Genomic DNA, 21,532 nt, shown 5'->3' with positions numbered 1-21,532 from the left:
CAGGGTTGATTTCAAATTGGATGGGAGACTGTGCGTTGAGATGCCTGCACTGCAGAGGGTTGGACTAGATGACCCTCGAGACCCCTTTTCAACTCTACATTTCTGTGATTCTACAATTAAAATTACCTTGGCTTTCTAAGAATGTTTTCTGCAGGTGCTGAGAAGAGTACAGTGAAGGCATTTGAGAGCTACCTGTAGAAAACTCACTGTGTGTGTAGGAAAACACCGTACTTTTAAAGCATAGCAGCAGTGTGTCTCATCCCAACCAAAAGAAAAATGGTTTTTAAACACACACACACACACACACACACACACAAACAAACAAAATTTAAAGTGGAAGAATAAGGCATCTTCAGAAAAGTCTGCTGACCACTTGGGTCTGCATGTGTTGAACTTAGGCTGGGAGGAGAGAACAAGATCACATTTTTCCTTTGGTGCAAATTGAGAGGCAGTGTGTAGGATTTGTGGTGGTCGTTTTTGTGTGTGTGTGTGGAAAAAACAAAGCAGCCACAGCCAAACTTGTAAACTTACTGGATTACTTACTTGTAACCCCACTTCTCTTCTCGCCCTCTGCATCTCTCTGTTGCAACAGTTTCAGAGCATAGGCAACAGAAGTTAGGCTATCCCTGTCCAGACAGAGGCCACCAGCTGAAGTTGATGGGAGGCGGTCTGCACCACTGAGGCCACCTGAGCCTCAACCGGCAGCAAAGCATCCAGAAGAAGCCCTAAGCTATGTGCCCATTCTTTCAAATGAAGTGTAACCTCATCAGGAGCAAGCAACCTCCCATCCGATCTGGAGTACCATGGGCCTGAAGAGCATTCCCCAAGCATCACCCTCTGGAAACTACCATACAAATTTTGTAGTGAGCCTAAACAAAAAAAGTGTGCTGTCTGGTTTAAATCTAAATTAAAGATAAAGAAACATGAGAAGGGAGAGGGGGGGCCTTGAATGGAGCACCTGGACAGCAGACTGAACAGGCACACAGGCTACCTACTCAAAGTCTTCTTCACTATGGCAAGATACATTGCGTTTCTATTAAAATTATAGCAATTATTTTTTAACTTTGCATCTATATATATTAACATTTTTTGGTGATGTATCAAATTCCTTCCTTGCAGCAATGGTGAGTGGTTACCCACCTGTACAGGCGATAGAGACTGCATAGACCATGAAAAGATGTTGGAGAAGATGAGAGGGGGAGGAATGACAGGAAATAATTGTTTTACTAGTTTAATGCCTCAGCTATTACAATTAGGTTTTAAAGTTTCATTTTCTTGCTCCCAGCACAGCTAGATGTGTGTTCTCTCTAACAGCTAAATTAATGCAGAACATTAATTCAGTTGCAAAGCCAATCCCAGTCAACCCTTTAGCTCCATTAATTATTTTCTAGCTCACAAAGTATCTGAAAGTATACTTAATAGCTGCTCATTTTATAAACTTCTGTGTAGTCCCTCTACTGTGAAATGTTGCAGAGCCATTGGGCTGTCAGCGTGCCCCTCTTTTGAAAGGCCAAGCTCATTATCTGTAGGTCACAGCTGGCTTCTCCTGATCTGAGAAGCAAAAAGGAAGTCAAAGATCACTTCCAAGGCATTCACAAGCATTAGGGCTTTCCTGCTGTTTACTAATGAGACGGGCAGCCCTAATGAACAAAACTAGAGCTGGAACCACAATCAAATTAACGGAATATAGCAAAGTCAAATAAGTCAGCATGTCACTTGACTTTTCTTTGTCCAAAGGCAAAAGCAATGATAGTTAGGGTAACCACTCCCAACTAGCCCCTAAACCAACTAGGTGGTCCTCATTGCAGCCCAAGACTATTGGTTGCCTCATTTTGCTTAAAGCAAACATTCACAACACAACAGTCTTAACACTTGATGGAGAAGAATGTCTGCCTCTTGTGAGAAACTTGTTCCAGTCGTAACTGAGGGCAATCATATCAGATTATCTATGCAATTTATAATTCAGTTTGGCTTATGTAAGCAGCAGAAGACCATTGTTGTAGATCACGTTAGAGGACTCTGCAGCTGAAAAAGCATCCAAAAATAATTCTTGTGTTATCTGGTCCAATAATATAGCATTGTTATGGGGAAATAATTGGCACAGGGGGTTGTTTCAAGGTTTGGTTCCCTTAGCTTCATTTTCGATGGTCCATTGCTGGTGGCAAGTAGTCATTTCAACTTGAGGGTCTGCCTAGGAGAAAGACAGGTGTGCATACCAAGGCCCAATGGAGGCATCATTTTCCAAGATGGGTTGCAGTTGCTTGAGAATACATTGGAGAAATTTCAGGTGAGAACTGCAGATAATATGGTGAGTTTTTTTGTTACTTTCCCTGAGGGTTCTTCCCCAAGGCCACAGTTTCGTTTTTGTGAATCCATTCATTCACATTGCTTAATAGACACTGAATATTTAAGAATGTCTGACATAAGATAGAATCCTTGCCCAAGAAATTGGAGCAAACACATTGCGTAATGAAGTTTAGCTGAAAGACTGGGCAGTCTGCTCTGGAGGAAAGCTGGAATCACATAGGCCTATGTGGAGAAATTATTTTTTTAAAAATTATATTTCCTGTGGTAAGGATTTTGCTTCAATGAAAACCACCAACAGCATACGAATGTAACGAATCAATATGGCTAACTGGACCGAACAATATCCTCCTCACATATGCAAACAAACCTCACTGTAGCCAACTAAAGACAACTAGCCAAGCACTCTCCCCCCATCCCTCTCACTGTCAAGGAAGTGTGATAAGTGACTAGAAAGAGAACCTACTCAGTTGACGCAGACACAAAACCCCACACATACACTGTATAAAAGAATATGTTTCACTACCTCACTCCCTTTCCCCACTGTCTTCTTCCCCCAAATGTTGTGTTTTTCTCAACTGGATTTCCTTCTTTTAACATAACACTCAACAACCTTGAATTCTGCAAGTTGCTATTGCCATAGTAACAGTATATCTCAAATTTTCACTGTAATACCAGCGAAGCATTTACTACTGTACTTAGAATGGTTCAGTAGTCCAGACAAGTCTGACTAATGGGGGATGCATGAATTATTGAAATTCACTGTTTGGGGGGGGGGGGAGTGAAAATCCTGTGTAACATCACAAAAGTAGTCCATAACACCAGGCTTAAAAAAACCCCTAAGCTTAGTGGTTTCTCAATCATAAATAAGCATAATTTCTTAATTGTATTTAAACATTAAGAATTATTAGGGAAATCTTAGACATGTCTGTTCAGAAGTAAATCCAATCAAGGTATATAGGACTTACACCTTTAATCACAACAATAGCAAGAATGCAAAAACAATCCCATCAAATCCAATCAAAGTCAAGTCCTTTTTCTATATTTTGTCTAATTTCTTTGAATACTACTTCCCAGATTGTGGCCACCTTATCACAGGTCCACATGTGATACAAACCAAACATCACACACCTCCTCCAACAAACTATTCTCTAATAGATAATCTAATCTCATTATGGACACCAGATTTTCCAAGGCTGTTAGGGAGAAACCCTTTAGGGGCTCCCTGAATGACCCTTCTTCCTCACTGTCAGGTGAATAAGATAAACGTGCAGAGTAGAAGCAAGTCTAAGAGCCTTGATACCAGCCTTGCTGGACCTCTTCTGGGTTATTCTAGTATTAGGTAAAGTTCACGACAAAGAAGTAGATAACTAATTTTGTCTGGAAATTTTAAACACAACCTAGGTCTATAGGTCTGTGTACTCCTAATGCACTGTTCTAGCGCTGACGTTCTGTGTCCCGGTGTCTCATTTTTGTAAAAACTGCCAGTTATGCTTTTCAGTTTTTAATTTATTTGCCTTATGTGAAATGATAACATTTCTCTTGGGCTGATGTTGAATATTATCTTGTTATCAGCCCTTCATGCAGGACTAAATAAATAAATAAAATGCTTGCCTGCCTTCTCCCCCACTCCCATAGCAGCTCTGATTGATTTGTTTCTTTGTTTAGTGATGAATGTGGTACATTATATCAGACTGCTGTAGGAGATCTACAAGATACAGTATCTGATTTCCAAATTCCTTAGCTGATTAGACCCAACTGAAGAAAGTGAAGTAAGCTATGGATAGATAGTGTCTTATAGCTCCATGCTAATTTCGGCAGGACCATAATACACATTTTTAATAGTACGGTTTAGCAAAATTAGCAAGTTACAAGTTAAGCTATTAGGAAGAAGTGGCTTGTAAAAGACACCCACCAAAGGGACGTTTCTGGAATGAAACCAGATGTTATGCTTGGCAGCGTAGTTTGCTTGTATACTATACAGTGGTACCTCGGGTTACATACGCTTCAGGTTACAGACTCCGCTAACCCAGAAATAGTGCTTCAGGTTAAGAACTTTGCTTCAGGATGAGAATAGAAATCGTGCTCCGGTGGCGCGGCGACAGCAGGAGGCCCCATTAGCTAAAGTGGTACCTCAGGTTAAGAACAGTTTCAGGTTAAGAACGGACCTCTGGAACGAATTAAGTACTTAACCCGAGGTACCACTGTACTATATGTTTAATACTATCATAGAAAAGGAGAAGCTTATTAAAACACATTCATTTTAACAGATTTTCATATTGCATTTTTAAATTATTACAACCTGCCATGGGATCTCACAATGAAGGGTAGGCAAGAAATCTAATAATAATAATGCCAGTAGTGAATGTTGGATGGGGTGGTGGCATCCAGCTGGCCTCCCCACAGCGTAGTCGCTACTATTTATGGGGAGGGAGGGTGGGAGGAGCAACAGGGAGAACAGTGCTGTGTAAACACACTGGCAGGATTGCCAGGAAGTCATAGAACCATAGAATTGCAGAGTTGGGGGAGTTTCCGGAGGGTCATCTATCCAATCCCCTGCAATGCAGGAATCTCAACTAAACCATCCATGACAGATGGCCACCCAACTTCCGCTTAAAAACCTCCAAGGAAGGAGAGTGCACCACCTTCTAAGGGAGTTTGTTCGTCTGTCAAACAGCTTTTACCATCATTACTTTTCCCATGACATTTAGTTGGAATTTCCATTCTTGTAACTTGAAGCCATTGTTTTGGGTCCTACCCATCCCCTCCCCCCCAAGAGCAGGAGAAAACAAGCTTGCTCCATCTTCCATGTAACAGCTCTTAAGATAGTTGAAGATGGCTATTGTATCTCCTCTCAGTCTCCTCTTTTCCAGGCCAAGCTCCTTCAACCATTCCTTGTAAGGTTTGGTTTCCAGATCCTTTATCATCTTACCCTCCTTTGCACAAGTTCCAGCTTGTCAATATACTTCTTAAATTGTGGCTCCCAGTACTCCAGGTGGGTTCTGACCAAAGCAGAATAGAGCGGGACTGTGACTTTTCTTGAACTGAATACTAGACATCTGTTGATGCAGCCTGGAATAGCATTCACTTTTTTTTTGCTGCTGCATCACTCTGTTGGTTCATGTTAAATTTGTGGTCCACTAAGACCTCTGGATCCTTTTCACAACTGTGTCCCTCATCTTATATTTGGGCACCAGGTTCTTCCTGCCTAAGTGCAGAACCTTACATTTGTCCATTTGAAAGTCATGTTGTTAGTTTTTGCCCAGTTCTCCCATCTCTGAAGGTAATCTTGAATCCCATTTCTGTCTTCTGCGGCATTAGCTACCCCTCCCAGTTTAGTGTCATCTGCAAATTTGCTGAGCATTCCCTCAATTCCCTCATCCAAGTCATTTATAATGGCTTGAACAAGAATAGGCCAAGGACATGTCACTGTTTACCGGGACAACGAGGAACCATTAGTGACCACTCTAAGGTGAAGTAAACATTGCTACTCCACTCTGTCACCTAGTAGAAAATGGATAATTTGCAACTCATTAAAATTCTGGTTACAATAGCAAGCTTTCCAGCTTCACAAACTGATTTAGGGCATTGCTACAGTGTACAATTCATGAACACTCTCTTTTAAAAACCTTTTAAGAGTGAAATTGATAAGCTAGTGGTTGTCTATCTGATCATTTTCAGTACTCTGCTGAGGATATAGGGTCAGGACTGCGGATCCATAAGGTTTCTTTTTGTTTTGTTCCCTCCCCCCCCCCCAAGGAAAGTTTACCCTTCCTTGCACCTGTTACACCAATACAGTGGTAAATGTAGCATTGCTGGACAGGTCTGCTGCTAATATGGTGGCAGCTTGTTAAAAATATTTTGTTTCCTGTTAAAAATATTTTTTCGTACACAGCTTTCGCTTTCTGTAATCACATTCATCTCCATGTTTGTCATCAGCTTTTGTAGGCGATGGCCATTTTAATCATCTCCTTTATCCATCCCTATAATTCTCATTTTTACATCTGTGCAAAGCAGAAGTTCAATTTCTTCCAGTCCAAAGGCCTCTAGCACTGCAGTATCAGCAAAATAAAAAGACACCATAATAAACCTCCCAACCTCTCTTGCTATCTAAACACTTGACCAAGAGATGGCAGTAAAGCCATGTTCGTTACAAGAAACTGATTAACTTCCTGGATGGTTCACAACCACCTCCTTTGACTGCTTCATTCTCGGCATGGCTCTTCCAAGATCAAGTTAGTTATGTTTTGCCAACATTCTTTTGCAATATTTTGCCTGTTGTCACAAAATTATGGCTTCTTTTCTTTTCCCACACCTTACCATTTCTTAGCTCATTTGCCTCCTCTTCCTTATTATTTGTTTCTCTTTTGTTCTACTAATGAAAATCTGAAATACCCTGCTGTTTCATTTGAGCCAAGGCGTATCAGAACACCACAGAACATGCTTGCAAATAAATAAATACAATAAAATGTTTAATGACTTTTTCTGTCTATGACTTGGAATGCTTTGTTCTTTTAATTTAGAGAAAAGGGTGTTTTGGATAATGAAAAGTTAAATTGATTTTGGACTGGAAGTGGGAAGGAAAACTGCACGCAACAGGAAGCGAAGTGTTCCTCACATTTTTAAAGTTTTTGTGTTTCGATTTTGGCAATGGATGTGTAGGTATAATCAGTGCATGAATTCAAAAACGTCTCATGTGGCATGGCTTAATTTCTAACTAAGAGGCATGCAGCCAATCTTGTCTGCAAATCATACTTGGACCTCTTTTCACCTGCCCATAGATGTGAAGAAGATAATTGATGTTTTTAATGAGGAGACAATGACACACTGCATGTGCTGTTGTTGCTGTTGTTGTTATTTATTAACTTAACTTTTTTCAGATTAGCATCTTTACTTAAAAAATGCAAACTTAAAAAACGAGACACAAAATAACAGGTTTTTGGGTTTTTTTGTTTTTTGTTTACCAGGCATATTATTAATTTTTATCCTGCCTTTTTTTCTAGACTGGGACTCAATGTGTCTTACAACAAATTGTAACAAAGATAAAATACAAAATGCAAAAACATAAAATATTAAAGAAAAACACAAAAGATTAAAAAGTAATTAAATTGAAATAGAATTAAAATATAAAATGATCTATTAAAGTACAGATAATAAAAACAGCACAGCACTATAAAAGTGTACACAAAGATAAAGATGATGAAAATTGACTGTATTGTTAAGCAGATAATGAGTTAATCTGTTTTAGATTAATACTTCTTCATCTTCCTGACATTGCTCACCAGGTATTCTGGACTTAAAATTCCTCAATCACATCATTTTAATTAACTGATGAATCCAATTCTTGTTCAACATGCAAAATTATGAACGAAGGAAGAAGAAAGGCTGGAAATCATCAGGATGGAAAAAAATAAGGACGAGAAATAAGTAAAGAGGCAGAAAGCTAACAAAAGAACCACAAGAGTGGTCAAGAAGCCAAAACAGGAGATTTTTCCTGCAGGGAAGACAACCCACACCAAGCTGACTAGAGGCAGGACGGATCTGGAGGGCTGAGGGCAGGATGGGTCCTCCTACTTGCTTGTGTGTCACAAAAGCAGCCCCTTACCCCCACAGACCTCTCTTCACAAAAGAGGTGGCGAGCAGAGCTTGGACAGGGACAGAGCTATGAAACAAAAATAGACACAGGCAGAAGGAAAAGGCTGGAATGGATCTGCAGCATTTGCCTGTCTCTGGAAGAGACCTGGAAGCTGATCTGAAATATGATCTGCCTTTAAGCTACTTTGAAACATGAGTTGCTATGTTTTTCTAAGGTTTCCTTACACATAAATAGTCAATTAGTTACTTCTGTGTTTTCTTTTCTTTTGAAAACAATGTTCCATTTCTGAATCTCTGTTCTGATTATCAAATAAATGTACTTAATCGGACTCTTGAGACTGGAGAGTCCCATGGACTGCAAGAAGATCAAACCTATCCATTCTTAAGGAAATCAGCCCTGAGTGCTCACTGGAAGGACAGATTCTGAAGCTGAGACTCCAATACTTTGGTCGCCTCATGAGAAGAAAAGACTCCCTGGAAAAGACCCTGATGTTGGGAAAGATGGAGGGCACAAGGAGAAGGGGACGACAGAGGACGAGATGGTTGGACAGTGTCCTCGAAGCTACAAACATGAGTCTGACCAAACTGCGGGAGGAAGACAGGAGTGCCTGACGTACTCTGGTCCATGGGGTCACGAAGAGTCAGACATGACTAAACAACAATCGGACTCTGAAGGTGTCCCAGTTGTTTATCTAGGCTGAATTGGCTCCCCACCACTACCTCTTGGTGCTCCTACCAGCGAGGTTTCACAGATTTTTGAAGCAAGCCCTGCAAAAAAAAAAGCCTTGTTGTCCTTTAAAAGTGTAAACTGTCAGCCTGGACTGTCTGCGCATTTGGGCAGAGAGTTAAAATCACAGATGGTGACTACTCTACCTCAAGGGTGGAGGGTGCTTGGACCTATTTGTCCTATATGGAATAAAAAACTCTTCACTGAGGTTTGCGTATGCATGAATCACTACTCTTACTGTGCCTCCTTTCAATTGGAGATATTACCTCTTTTTACAAAAAATGGGTGAAAAAAAATCTTCAAAGGCTCCCTTAACAGCTAGACAGCTTCTTGACACTCACTTTGTGGTGACCTTCAATATAGACTTTAAAATTAACCATTACCCTTGCACTGTCTTCCCTCTGTTCCTCTAAAAATGGGCCTTGGGACCTGGCCTAGGGAACTTTGAGGCAAAGTATAGTCATAACAAATGGATCTGTCAAGCAGCAGTTTGCATTTATGAATACACTCACAAATGCAAACTTAAAAGAAGACATCAGGAAATGCCACACACAACTCAATAAGTATGTTTTTAGGTTATTGCCAAATTTATTTTATTTTTTGAATATTTTAAATAGTAGTTTTTAATTGTTTATACTGATAATTTTCTTGTTTTATTCTCTTTGTAAATCACAATCAAGTGTCATATAAGTTTTATGATTTTTTTTAAAAAACCCACAAATTTATTTTGGGGTCAAATGAACCACATTGGGCTTTCAGGAAAGTATCAGATGTACCTACGATGATTGCTGAGAAAATTTTATACAACACGTTTGATAGTATGCAGGATGTTAGAATGTGTTAAATCCACCCGACTTCTGAGTCGGGGCCCATATGTTATTCTAGTATTTAACATGCTCACTGCTCTTAAAACCTGGAGCTGGAGTTTGTGGCCTCCAAAACAATGTTTGCAGTTTCCTGCAGTCTCCAAAACAAACTGTGCCTCATTTTGCCTTGCCTTCCTGAACATGCTCCTTTGATGTTCATCATTATAGGTCTGCCCAAATGTCGGTGACATCAACAAACATTTTTGCGGCTCCTCTCATTTCATGAATGCATTTATTAGCAACTTTTATTAATAGCCACACATACATTATCATATTTTCTCTCCCTTCCACTTTTTATCCTTTTCTTTTTTGAAGTCATTTCTTATGTTTCCATCCTGGTGTTCCTCCAGGGACCTTGCAGTGGCACAGCTAAGTTTGTTTCACTTGATCTTTGTAACTAAGCACACTAAGGGATGGCAATCCATGCCATACGCGTACATGGCTTTCGGACTGCTTTGTGCGGCAGATAAATGGGAGGGCATGGACATTGCTGTGTGACTTGGGGACTTTATGTGTGAAGCCAGACAGACATGGCTCTGATTCAGTAGCTGCCCATGTGGGAGTTCCCCTCCGAACACCAACATCACTGCAGCTTACTCGGACAGGGCAAGGCAGTGGTGATGTTCAGGCTGCTCCACACATTGGTGGAGATAATCTGGTGCTCCCACCAGTATGGCTGGGCATCCTCAACCATGCCTCTGTTCTATCCTGCCATAGCCCCATCCCAGTAAGCAGCAGCCCCAGCACTGTCAGAAGGCCAGCTCTGTAGCCCTGCCATAGAGCTGCTTCTGGTCTGATTCATGGAATTTCTTGCATCACAAGAAACGTGGGGAGGGATTGAATTTTTGTCACCCTTTTGTACACCCCCTGGAATTTTCTGACAAACGGAAGCTATTCTTTTAAATAAATGAAAAATAGAGAAGCGGGCTGCTCCAACTACGAAGCTCTTGTCTAGCATATCACCACATGGTCATGACTGAGGGAAGGTACACCCACCTTCTCCTCTTTCAGATAAAGAGAATTGATGACTGTGTGGACCAGCCAATTGACTTGCCCAGTGTCACTCAGGCTGCAATCCTATATACACCTACCCAGGAGTAAATCCTATTGAACTCAGGGATTGCTTTTGAGTAGAAACGAGGAGGATTACAGTGTTAAGTGAGCTTCATGGGTCACTGGGAGTTAGGACATGTCATTGATCTATCTATCTATCATCTATCTATCTATATAATCTATATCTATCTATCATCTATCTATCATCTATCATCTATCTATCTATCTATCTATCTATCTATCTATCTATCATCTATCTATCATCTATCTATCTATCTATCATCTATCTATCTATCTATCTATCTATCTATCATCTATCTATCTATCATCTATCATCTATCTATCTATCTATCTATCTATCTATCTATCTATCTATCTATCATCTATCTATCTATCTATCTATCTATCTATCATCTCCAAGATCTCCAAACAGAACATTAGCCTCTGCACTTCACTGGCTTCCTGACAGAGCAGAAATTTGTAAATATGCCAAAAGGTGTCTCCACAGCCGAATGCTATTACCTTGACATGTGTCAACAACAAGGTCAGGATGTACTTAGTTTATAAGATATAATGCTAAAAAAATAACACATGATCGTGAAAAAGAATTGAACAAGCATTTCTAGGCTAAAGAAGCTACGCTTGCTGTAGAGAATTTTTATTGGCCAGGTAAGCATCAAATAGGGATGTGGATGGCACTGTGGTCTAAACCACTGAGCCTCTTGGGCTTGCCGATCAGAAGGTCGGTGGTTCGAATCCCCACGACGGCGTGAGCTCCCATTGCTCGGTCCCAGCTCCTGCCAACCTAGCAGTTCAAAAGCACGCCAAAAAAGTGCAAGTAGATATATAGGTACCACTTTGGTGGGAAGGTAAACAGCGTTTCCATGTGCTGCTCTGGTTTCGACAGAAGCGGCTTAGCCATGCTGGCCACATGACCTGGAAAAAACTGTCTGCAGACAAATGTCGGGTCCCTTGACCAGTAAAGTGAGATGAACACCGCAACCCCAGAGTCGTTCACGACTGGACTTAACTGTCAGGGGTCCCTTTACCTTTAAGCATCAAATAGGACTAAGCATCAGATTAAAATAGACCTCTTATTTAGATTGATTAGCAGCTGCTTACTGGTGGTGTTTTGGCAGTTCTTGTTGCTGCTTGAAGACTTTCATATTCACTTTTACATTTAGATTCAGCATGTTTCTTTGCTACAATATTTATCAAGCAATAGGTCTGCCTTATTCACAAAATGTAAGTGGTGCTTGTTGCACTCACACCGTGAGATCTGCTTCGTTTTCAAGGTTCTGGAAAATATGGATGCTTATTCCTTCTGGAAAACTAATAAACATCATTATACATAACTAGAAGCCATTGCATCCTATTAAATTCAACTCAAACATAATATAAACCAATTTTCCAGCCTAGTGGGTCAGAGTGGAGTCACTCTCCTTTGGGTACACAGATATTCATAAGGTAATTGCCACAAAACACAGCTATACATGGAGTGCGTATTCCAGGATACTAGAAATTGTGGTCAGACCACAAATCTGTGGCTAGCATTTTATCCAGCTTTCTCCTCCCGCTGCTTTGTGTACCATTTACTGGTTATGTTCCTTATTTTCTCACTAGTTACATGATGATCAGCTGCTGCAAATCGGTGTGGAAATGTAGGCCAGGGACAAGTGCAGAGTAACTGGTTTTATTTTCTTGAGCCCAAATCCTAGAAAATGCTCCTGCTTTCCTCAAGTCTTGGACTTGAATCTTCTGGCCAGGCAGGGAGTTCATTGTCACAGTCAAACCTTTGTTTCTATGGTCACATCCACATCATACTGTAGTTTGTTGAGAGTGCTGGGAACTGTAACACTATGAGGTAAACTAAAGTTTCCAGGAGCCTTTGGGTGAAGCCATGACTGTTAAAGTGGTATAAACATGCTAATGGTGCGAGCAAAGTCCCTTTTTATGGATGACAATTATTGCCCTGCTTGATCATGACAGTTTCTGTTTCCTTCTTAGTGTATGGATTGCCATTATTATTTGTCATTGCTGCAGTTTATATTTAATAGTGCTGTTGTGCCATTCTGGGCAGTGTGTGCTGCAGAACCAGCCAAAATGTGTGAGTAGCTTCGCTTGGGTTGAGGGCCAATTGGCTGCTGGATAATTTTTGATTTAGAGGCATGGAATGTGCAACTGTAGATGACCTCTGTTTCCACGGAATGATTTGTTTGACTACGCAAAAAAACATTGAAGTAGAGTCCATTGGCTGCAATTATCACATCAAGGGAATAATTCACAAACTTGTTCTCAGAAAGCTCTTTCAGTATAACAGGCCCTTAATATGATCTTGGTATTTCCCACTGCAAAAGCCTATCATGCCCTTAATAACCACGAAGAGGGGAAAGAGCATAAGCACAGGACAGATAAAAGATAATGACATCTCCATCTCTGTTACAAAGGTAAGGCCAGGACATTTGGATTGAATTGGGGACTTTGACGCAGAGCAGTAAGCCAAACAAGGATAGCAGAGTGTGCTCATAAAGCACCCCCACCCTCTCATCTTTTTGTTAGAAGAGAGACTGGTCTTTTATTCTGTAAGGATAGTACCACGTCTAGGTGTCTATGTGCCTGATGTGACTGCAATACTAGAGAATATTGTTAATCCCTAATCTCCACCAAGCAGTAGCAAAATTCAAGGGGGTTCCATAGTTGTGTTTCCATTGGGAAAATCAAGGCACAGGGGAGGCTAGTGTAGTTAAGAAATATGGTTTATTGTACACATATTTACACCTGGAGTCTTCAATGGAGGGGGTGCAGCAAATCATACCCCTCAACCATCCCAATTTGACTGGGACATCCCAGAACTGCACAAGCCATCCCAGCTTTTGCTGGGATCCTGGAATGTCCCAGTTTTTGGTCCTGCGCTCTTGCATGAGTCAGCTGGCTCCCATGAGAGTGTGGGACCCAAAGACACTCATGTGCATGAGTGTGTGGGTGTGTTGTGGGTGGGGTGGGTGGAGGGGGCTGGCGAGAGACTGTTGGGGTGGAGAGGAGAAGTGGTGAAGTGGTGGCAGCAGTGCACAAAGGCGGGGCCCATCAGTGGGATGGGGGGGAGTGGTGAGCTCTGAGGGAAGGAGGGGGCCTGGGTGAGAGGAGGCGGAGCCTCTGCTGAGGTTTCCTGTGTGAAGTGGGGCATCATTGAGGGGTGGATGTATCTGTGGAAGGAGCAGGGAGGCATTGGGAGAAGGCATGATTTCAAGTGTGTTGAATTCAGGGTAAGGTCCCGAATTTCATCAGCAAGATGTTGGAGGGTATGGAACATTATACCCAAAAGTGGCTCTTACTAGAGACAAACAGGTCCAGTTGGTGTGTGTGTGTGTGTGTGTGTGCTGGGCACCTTTTAAAGTTAAATAAAGGAGAGACTTAAAAGTGATTTGCTTCCCTCCTTATGCTTTGTGGACAACAGTTTCCCTGTGAAAATGGAATGCGCAGTGTAGGTGCCCCTAGGAAAGTAACCTATCCAATTTCAGAAGAACAGGGCAGGAGCTAGGGAGATGTGGTGATTTATTTTTTTTAACATCTTGAGGCCACAAATGGCACCATAAAGTGAGTGCCAAGCTTATTTGACAAAAGTGGATGTGTGGCCATGTGACAAAGGCAGAAGGCTTTGAATGCCTAGCATTTTTCAAACAAGCACTGCTAACAGAACCAGGAAAGAGCCTGGAACAAACAAGAACAAGAGGACATGAACTCAGCACCCCCTTTTTCCAAAGCACTGGTAAAATCATCTCCTTTGTTTAGAAGCTGGATCTATCAGTCACAAAACAGGTCTCCCTCCCTGGAATGTTTACTCCTATGTTGAGTTATGGAGAAATGTTTTTCCTGCCTGCAAACAACAACATCTGAAGAAGTTCAGAGGTCTCCACTTTGTTTGGGGGAGGTTCAGATAGATCTCACTTGGGCAACCTTGACTCTGTCAGAAGTGGCTCAGCTTTCATTCTTCATCCAGGATTCATCTGCATCTTATGCACGCCCCTAATAGTGAATGCGTGTTGAGCTTCGAATGGCCACTTGGGTAATGGACCATAATGGATGTACACAGAGAAAAAGGGCAACACTTCCAAGGGCAGGGGAAGTAAATTTCAATTCTGATTGTAGCTTACATAAAGAGGAAGTGCAATGATTGCAGAGTGCTAGGAGTCACCCCTATTGAAGCATCTTTTCTTTCTGTAGACAGTAAATTGTGTGGCTGACTTTCATTGTTTGGCTTTGAACTGAGATGAAACCAATTTATTGTCTCAGTGTAGGTGTCTCCTTGTTATCTCAGAGTGTTTTGCTGTTGTGTTCTCTCTCTCTCTCTCTCTCATCTCCTCATTCTTTCTCTCTGAATGTTCATTGTTCATTCTCTGTTCTTTACCATCTGCTTTCTCTCTGAGTGTGTGTTTCACCATTGCACTCTCTCACCTCTCATTGGTAGCTTGGTGTATTCTAGAGTTTTCTCTTTCCCCACACTTCCATCTTTTCCCAGTACTACTCTGTATGGTATGGACTTTACCAGTCTCAGCAATTTGATATCCGCTTTATTGTGGTGGTCTGGAACCAAGCCTGCAATATCTCCAAGGTATGCCTGTAGTATAAGCGGGGTTTTCTCTCTGAGTGATGAAGAATTTGGGATAGGGTAGGCGGGCGATCTGGGTAGACTGCTGAACTTAGGCCAAGTGCTCAGTTTCTCTCTAAAAAGGCTAGAATGACAAACCACCCACTCCTAAGCATTTTTGCTCTTCAGTGAGTCCACTGAGTCCAGCAGGGCTTACTCCAAACTAAGAATGCATAGCATTGCAGCAGTGAAAAAGGCAGTAGGAAAAAATAGTATTGAAAAGTTTATTAAAGATTTACATATTACTGCCCCTTCTCCACTTCAGTGTTGCTCTTGACCTGCAATAGAATATGACAGGGCTTGAAAAATGAATAGGGACTGAGTTGTAAGTGGCAAGCACAATATGTGCCTGCATAATGTGTTACTGCTCTTTACACGGCAGGGGAGTTAATCTTAACTTAACAAATTCCCTGCTTTTTTTGGTACGTGAGTTAATCTGTGCCTTAACTCTTCTCTTAAACTGATTCTTTTAAGAAAACAAACTTCAGAATTGCACTGGCATTTGAACAGCACAGCATTTTTCAGCAGTATCAAGCCAGAGGTTTATCTGTTTATGTGAGTAGGCTAGTTATATGGCTATTACAGAGCTGCTATGAGGCTTCTTTTATCTTTGTCAGTCTTTTGCTATATATCTTGCATCCAAATTGTAAAAGAAATGAAAATAAATCCTCAGAGGGGTTCTGAAGTACAACTAACACCATGCAGAGAAGGTGAAAGGCAGCATTTTGATGGTTAAATATTCCATTGTCCTGTATTTCATTGTATTTCACAGAATCCTGTTTATGGAGCTTGCAATTAGTGATACTTTTTATCTATTTCCCCAGAGTCTTCTGAGAAAGGGCTACAAATTTGTTGTTTCAGCCATAGTCATCAAACTTTATTTTCTAGATGAGCAATGTGGTTCCATGGTCCTCTATGCTAAAGTAGCTTTTAAGGATTTTTGACAAGCTCTGCAAGATAATAATAGTTCCCAGTTAAATTCTTCTTCAGCAACATCTGGAGGGTCAACCGTTCCCCACACCTGGCCTAGACCATCACCTAATGCAGTGTTTCCCAAACTTGGGTCTCCAGTTGTTTTTGGACTACAACTCCCATCATCCTTAGCTAGTAGGACCAGTGGTCAGGGATGATGGGAATTGTAGTTCAAAAACAGCTGGCGACCCAAGTTTGGGAAACAGTGACCTAATACCTGCTTCAGCAGTTGATGCAAGTTCTTAGAGCGGTTGAGAAGCAACAGCTACACTAGTGTTACAAAACAATGCCAGTGCAGATTTTTAGTACTGGGACATAAGCTATAGGTTCTGTTTACTCTGATACTTATGCTAAGAATAAAATAAAAGGCCCTAATATTTGATTATCAGAAGCAACCCAACTCATACAGACTGCAAAGGGAAAGAAAACAACTGACTCTGGAGTCAATTTATTTTCCTTGAAGGCTGATTTGTTTACCTTAAACTTTCTTTAGTCACAAGTTAATTTTTGGCTGTTACATTTATGGTAGATATCCACACAGATCCTGTTCTTAGGAATGGCTCTTTAAACCCTAGCTGCTCTGCAAGCTTACATTTGGCAGACTCTGGCTTTGAGGTCATCCTATGCTCACGTAGGAGTGCTCAAATTAGGTCTGGTTTGTGTTTTTAAAATGGTTTGTTTCTTAGGCTAGGCTATAGAAAACCCATCCCAAAGTCTTTGGCAGTTAAGATATTGCTTAGCCCAACTAATACACACTGATGGGTGAATTCATTCATACCATAACATTTTTCCAAAGCCGATAAAAGGTACCACAGTACACATGAAAGTTGAAGGACTGACAGCAGCTGGTAAGACAGACACATTCCTGTAAACCATTTTGTTATTTTCCATGCCTGGTTTCTAAGCAACAGTCCCTGTGCTCCCTCCACAAGGAAAATTAACAGAAGGGCCCATATGCTATTGTGGTTGTGATGTGAACAAACAAGCGACAAATTTGTGATGATGAAGCATGTTGTCAATTCTATCTGGCAAAGATAGGTAGTACCAAAATGAAGCCCAGATCAGAGACAGTAGCCAAACTAAAGAGAGAGAGAGAGAAAAGAATTTTCCAAATCCTACACTTGATGGCTGTCCTTGTAGAAGCTGTGGATCGCTATGATGACACTCATTTTACATAGCCATGAAAAAGAGGTCATGTCCTGGAAAAGGAGGCAACTCTATAGATGAGACCTGCCAATGAAATGTATTAACCTTTGTGCACCAAGTTAAGTGGTGAAATGCCAAATGGAAACTCATGACTTGCATTGTTCCTGCGCTTTTCACTTCTATACATTAGCAAGTGAAACTCTTCATGGCATGGAAATAAGCACAATCACCTGCTAATTTGTGAAGCTCTAGCTGCTGCTTAAGGAGGAGAAGCTGCAGAATCCTCTAATGTGATATATAGCAATGCTCTTCTCCTGTTTTTATACGCTAAACTGAATTATAAATTATGCAGCTAATATGATATGGTTGCACTTTATCCAATGCACATGGGCCCAGATCATGCAGCTAATTTTTTCTAGATAAAATCCAGCTGCATTATCTGGGCCTATATGCACTGGATTTCACATGCTTATGTTCCAGCATGAATGTATATTTATAGCAGAGGTGGGCTATAAAATATACACTCTGCTTCCCAGTCTTCACCATGTTTAGGGGAACGATCAATTTGTCCAGTAGAGCTAGCTTGTAGCTTGTATACAGATATTACTACTAGCCCTTTAAATCTTTATTCCTGAAGTTCTTAGGGATATGGATTTACATGGGAACAGGTTTGACTATGAGCAGGGGCAGCCCATCTGAGGCAAAACAGAAAGGAGCTTCCCTTACTTGGGTTTTGCGGCGCTGTGAAGCGGCAGTGGCAGGTTCTGGCAAGATCTCTTTGAGGATCACCAGAGAACCTTCCCAAAGGCGTGCTGGTGATTTCCTCCAGGGACACGCAGAATGAAGCATCTTCACCCCGCATGTCCCTTGTACAAGGTAAGGTGGCTGGTGGTGGCTGGGGGATGGACTGGGGGGCGGGCTGCCTGGACTATGGGTGGGGAGCATTGTGTGTGTGATGTCATACATGTGCAACGGGGGCCCTCAATGTTGGGCACAACTCGGCACGCCTGATGTCTGATGATTTCCTATCACTGGCAGCTTAATGCTCTTTTCCACTCTAAATAAATCTATGTAGTCTTTATTCCCTAAACAAGTAATTTTACTAGATTTGAAACAAGTCATTTTTTAAATGAACCGCTAAGAGTAATCACACACAATATGAAAATCAAGTCATAATTCAAGTTCATGATCGTTGCTACATCCAACAGGAAAATATTGCAATGCTGCCTATATTTTAAAGTCACATTATACATGCAATGCAGTTTTTGTAAGGTTCTTCAGGACTTGTGAATACATTATTTGGCATGTTCCATGGCTTTATCACATAAATGCTGACCTCTGAGTGTCATGTTAGGCAGTGTAATCCTCAAAGCGTTTGAGCTGGCAAAAATCCTACTGAAGTTCCTGGGAACTTTTTTCAGTATGAGATGCTTTGAAGGTGACTCATTTCAGAGGGTTCCTAGGCACTCATCATCTTTTGAAAGTCTGTCTGTTTAAGCCAATCTCCAAGCACATCAGAGGCTTACTTAGAAAAGTAATTCATCTCCATATTCAAAACCATATTGTGCATGGTTGAAAACAGCATTTTAGAAGGAATTCTCCAAAATTGTTTCAAGTGAAACTTCACAAGAGCTCATTTCACTTTGAGAAAAATGCATAAGGAACCAGCAAATCAAGCTTGCGTTGAACAGAATGTTTTAGATAAGGAGAACCCCCTTTAAAATTGCCTGAATGTGGGAAAATGTGCCACAGGAATCAATCAGTTTCTCTTCATCTGAATTATTTTATGCAATTTTGAAGACCATAGATTAACAAAGACTTGAATGGCTTTGGTTTGTGTGTGTGCTAAAAACAGAGAAAGGAAAGCAAGCAGGCATCTGGTTCATTGAGGGAGGGGGCACATTTTATTGCAGTAATTTCCTGTGGTGATTTTCATATGAATTATTGAACCATTACATCTGTGTGCCATGAAAAACTATAATTTGGGATTACAAAAAGATTTGGCACTGATTTTTCTAAATGCGGAGGAATTTTGCTTAAAACGTATTTAAGGATTTCAAGGATATTTGATGAGGCTGGCAAAGGTTCTCGGTTCCTTTGCTGCTGTTGTTTGTATATCTCTAGTTTTAACCAAAAGGTAATGGAAATATTGAGATTTAAGATGCCTTTTCTGTAACAACTAGTCTATTAGGCATTTTAGTATGCAGACTGGCTCTCTGCTCATAGAGCAAGATTATTCCAAGTATACTCTCTTTCAAATGTGCCATCTCCCATTGACATGATTGAACATAATGACATCCCCTGTGATATAATCGGTAGACCAAGACTCCTTGATGCAACGATAAGGATGCTATTATGATTTAGCATTTCATTGACCCTCAGAATGAGGATTCCTCTAACATTTATGCCTATTATTGCCCATTGAATCAATGTTCTCCAGATGGGATGCAGAGAGACCCTGCCAGGCACTATTAACATTCCCTTTGAATTTATTTTTCTCATTCTTACTGATGCACACAATTCCTTTATGGAAAGTTGCTCGAACAACTGATGAGATGTGGATTTTGCAAGCGCATGTTTAAATTGTGTTGACATCATTTTTAAATAATTATATTGGTGGCTTTTAAAAGGCCATTAAGGATGCTCACATCGTCTCTGAATTATCCTTAAGGACTGGACCAACAAAACAACACACTGTGTCCTAGCTAACCTATACCTTTAACATCCTTAATTCAAATAATAATAATTGTAGTCTTCATACACGTATTATAGATTTTTCAATTATGTCTGCATGCTTTTTTTTTTTGCAGAGTGACCTGGCACCAAACATACTGATGAGGCCATACCCTTCCAATTGGTTTCTGGAATGAAATGTGCCCTTTCATTTATAATATCCAACAGATATAACTAGGAAGGACAAAATGGACCATGGCTGATCTAACGATGCACCAGACAGTGGATTTGAAACTGTGCATCCAGCATATATCTATCCACTGAAGTCTGCATGTAACAGAGACTCCTTTCCCCTAATCCCTGCCTGTCCCTACTCTTCCTTACTGCTGGTGGTAGATGTTCTGGCACCTGTCAAGCCCATAAAGACATTGGCTCTGACCTGAGAGTAAGGAAGAAATCTTTATTGTGGCAGAGAAGAGATATAGGCTCAGCAGCAAGTCATGAGTCACAGAAACTGCTATGGTCAAGCTAGATGACAGGAAAGACAAGGCTAGCCACTCTAGAAGCAGTGGCCCAAGTTTAAGGAGTCAAGGAGGTCAGACCTGCATGGAAGTAAAGGAGTCGCCCCAACGAGCTAGCATCCCTTCCCACCATATTTTTAAACGAGTGCAAGGAGACTCACTCATGAGACTATTGTACCTTGCGAGGACATTCGCTGCATTGGAGAGGATGCATCTGTTCCGAGTGATAGGAGTGCCACAGGCTACTGGACCTCCAGGCTGTGCCTCCCCTTCTGAATCCCCCTTCTTCCCATGGTGGGCTGATCCCCACTCTGCATTCTGTTGCTATACTCCTATCCCTGGGCAGGAAGAAGGGAGATGAGAGCCCTCCTTCCCTGGCCAGGGCAGCCTGATTCAAGAAGGCCGAAGCACCTGCTTGCTCCAGTCTCTATTCCTCAGTATCATCCCACCCCACAATCCTCCTGCTCCTCTCCTTGTCAGTCTCAGCCTGCCTGCCACTCATCGCCTTAATCCAGTGGTACCTCAGAACCCAGGACAGTAGCAAGTACAGAACAAGTATCAGTCATGTAATTCACATAGTAGGAATCATGGTATGTCAGTGCACACATTTTTGGGTGGCTATCTGCCCATGCTTCCAGTTTATGCTGCATCTACAATAAGTTGAGAGATTGTGAAGCTGCCATTCTTATCTGCTTCTAGGCTGAATAAGAGGAGATTGATCTCACTGAAATGATAAACCTGTGTCTGGGGTATAGACAGTCCTATCATTAGGCTACATGAGACAGCTGCCTCAGGGAACATATGCTGGGAGACAAGGAATGGGCTGAGCTGTGTGTGCCACAAGGCCTGCCCTGCATCCACTAAGCTAGCCTGCTGCCTTCAGGTGCAGCAGATGACAATGGTCTGTCACCAGTGCTGAGCTGCTGGTCAGACTGTTTGGTGGCCAGTGGCAATCTGTCAAGCTCTGCACATTTATGTGCAGAGGACAGTCCTTACAAGGCCTCAAAGGATATCTCTCTCTCTGTCTCAT

This window comes from Podarcis tiliguerta, assembly GCF_965153285.1.
Source record: "Podarcis tiliguerta genome assembly, chromosome: 2".
Taxonomy (NCBI): Eukaryota; Metazoa; Chordata; class Lepidosauria; order Squamata; family Lacertidae; genus Podarcis; species Podarcis tiliguerta.
The sequence above is the reverse complement of the archived record's forward strand: the minus strand, read 5'-3'. Positions refer to the sequence as shown.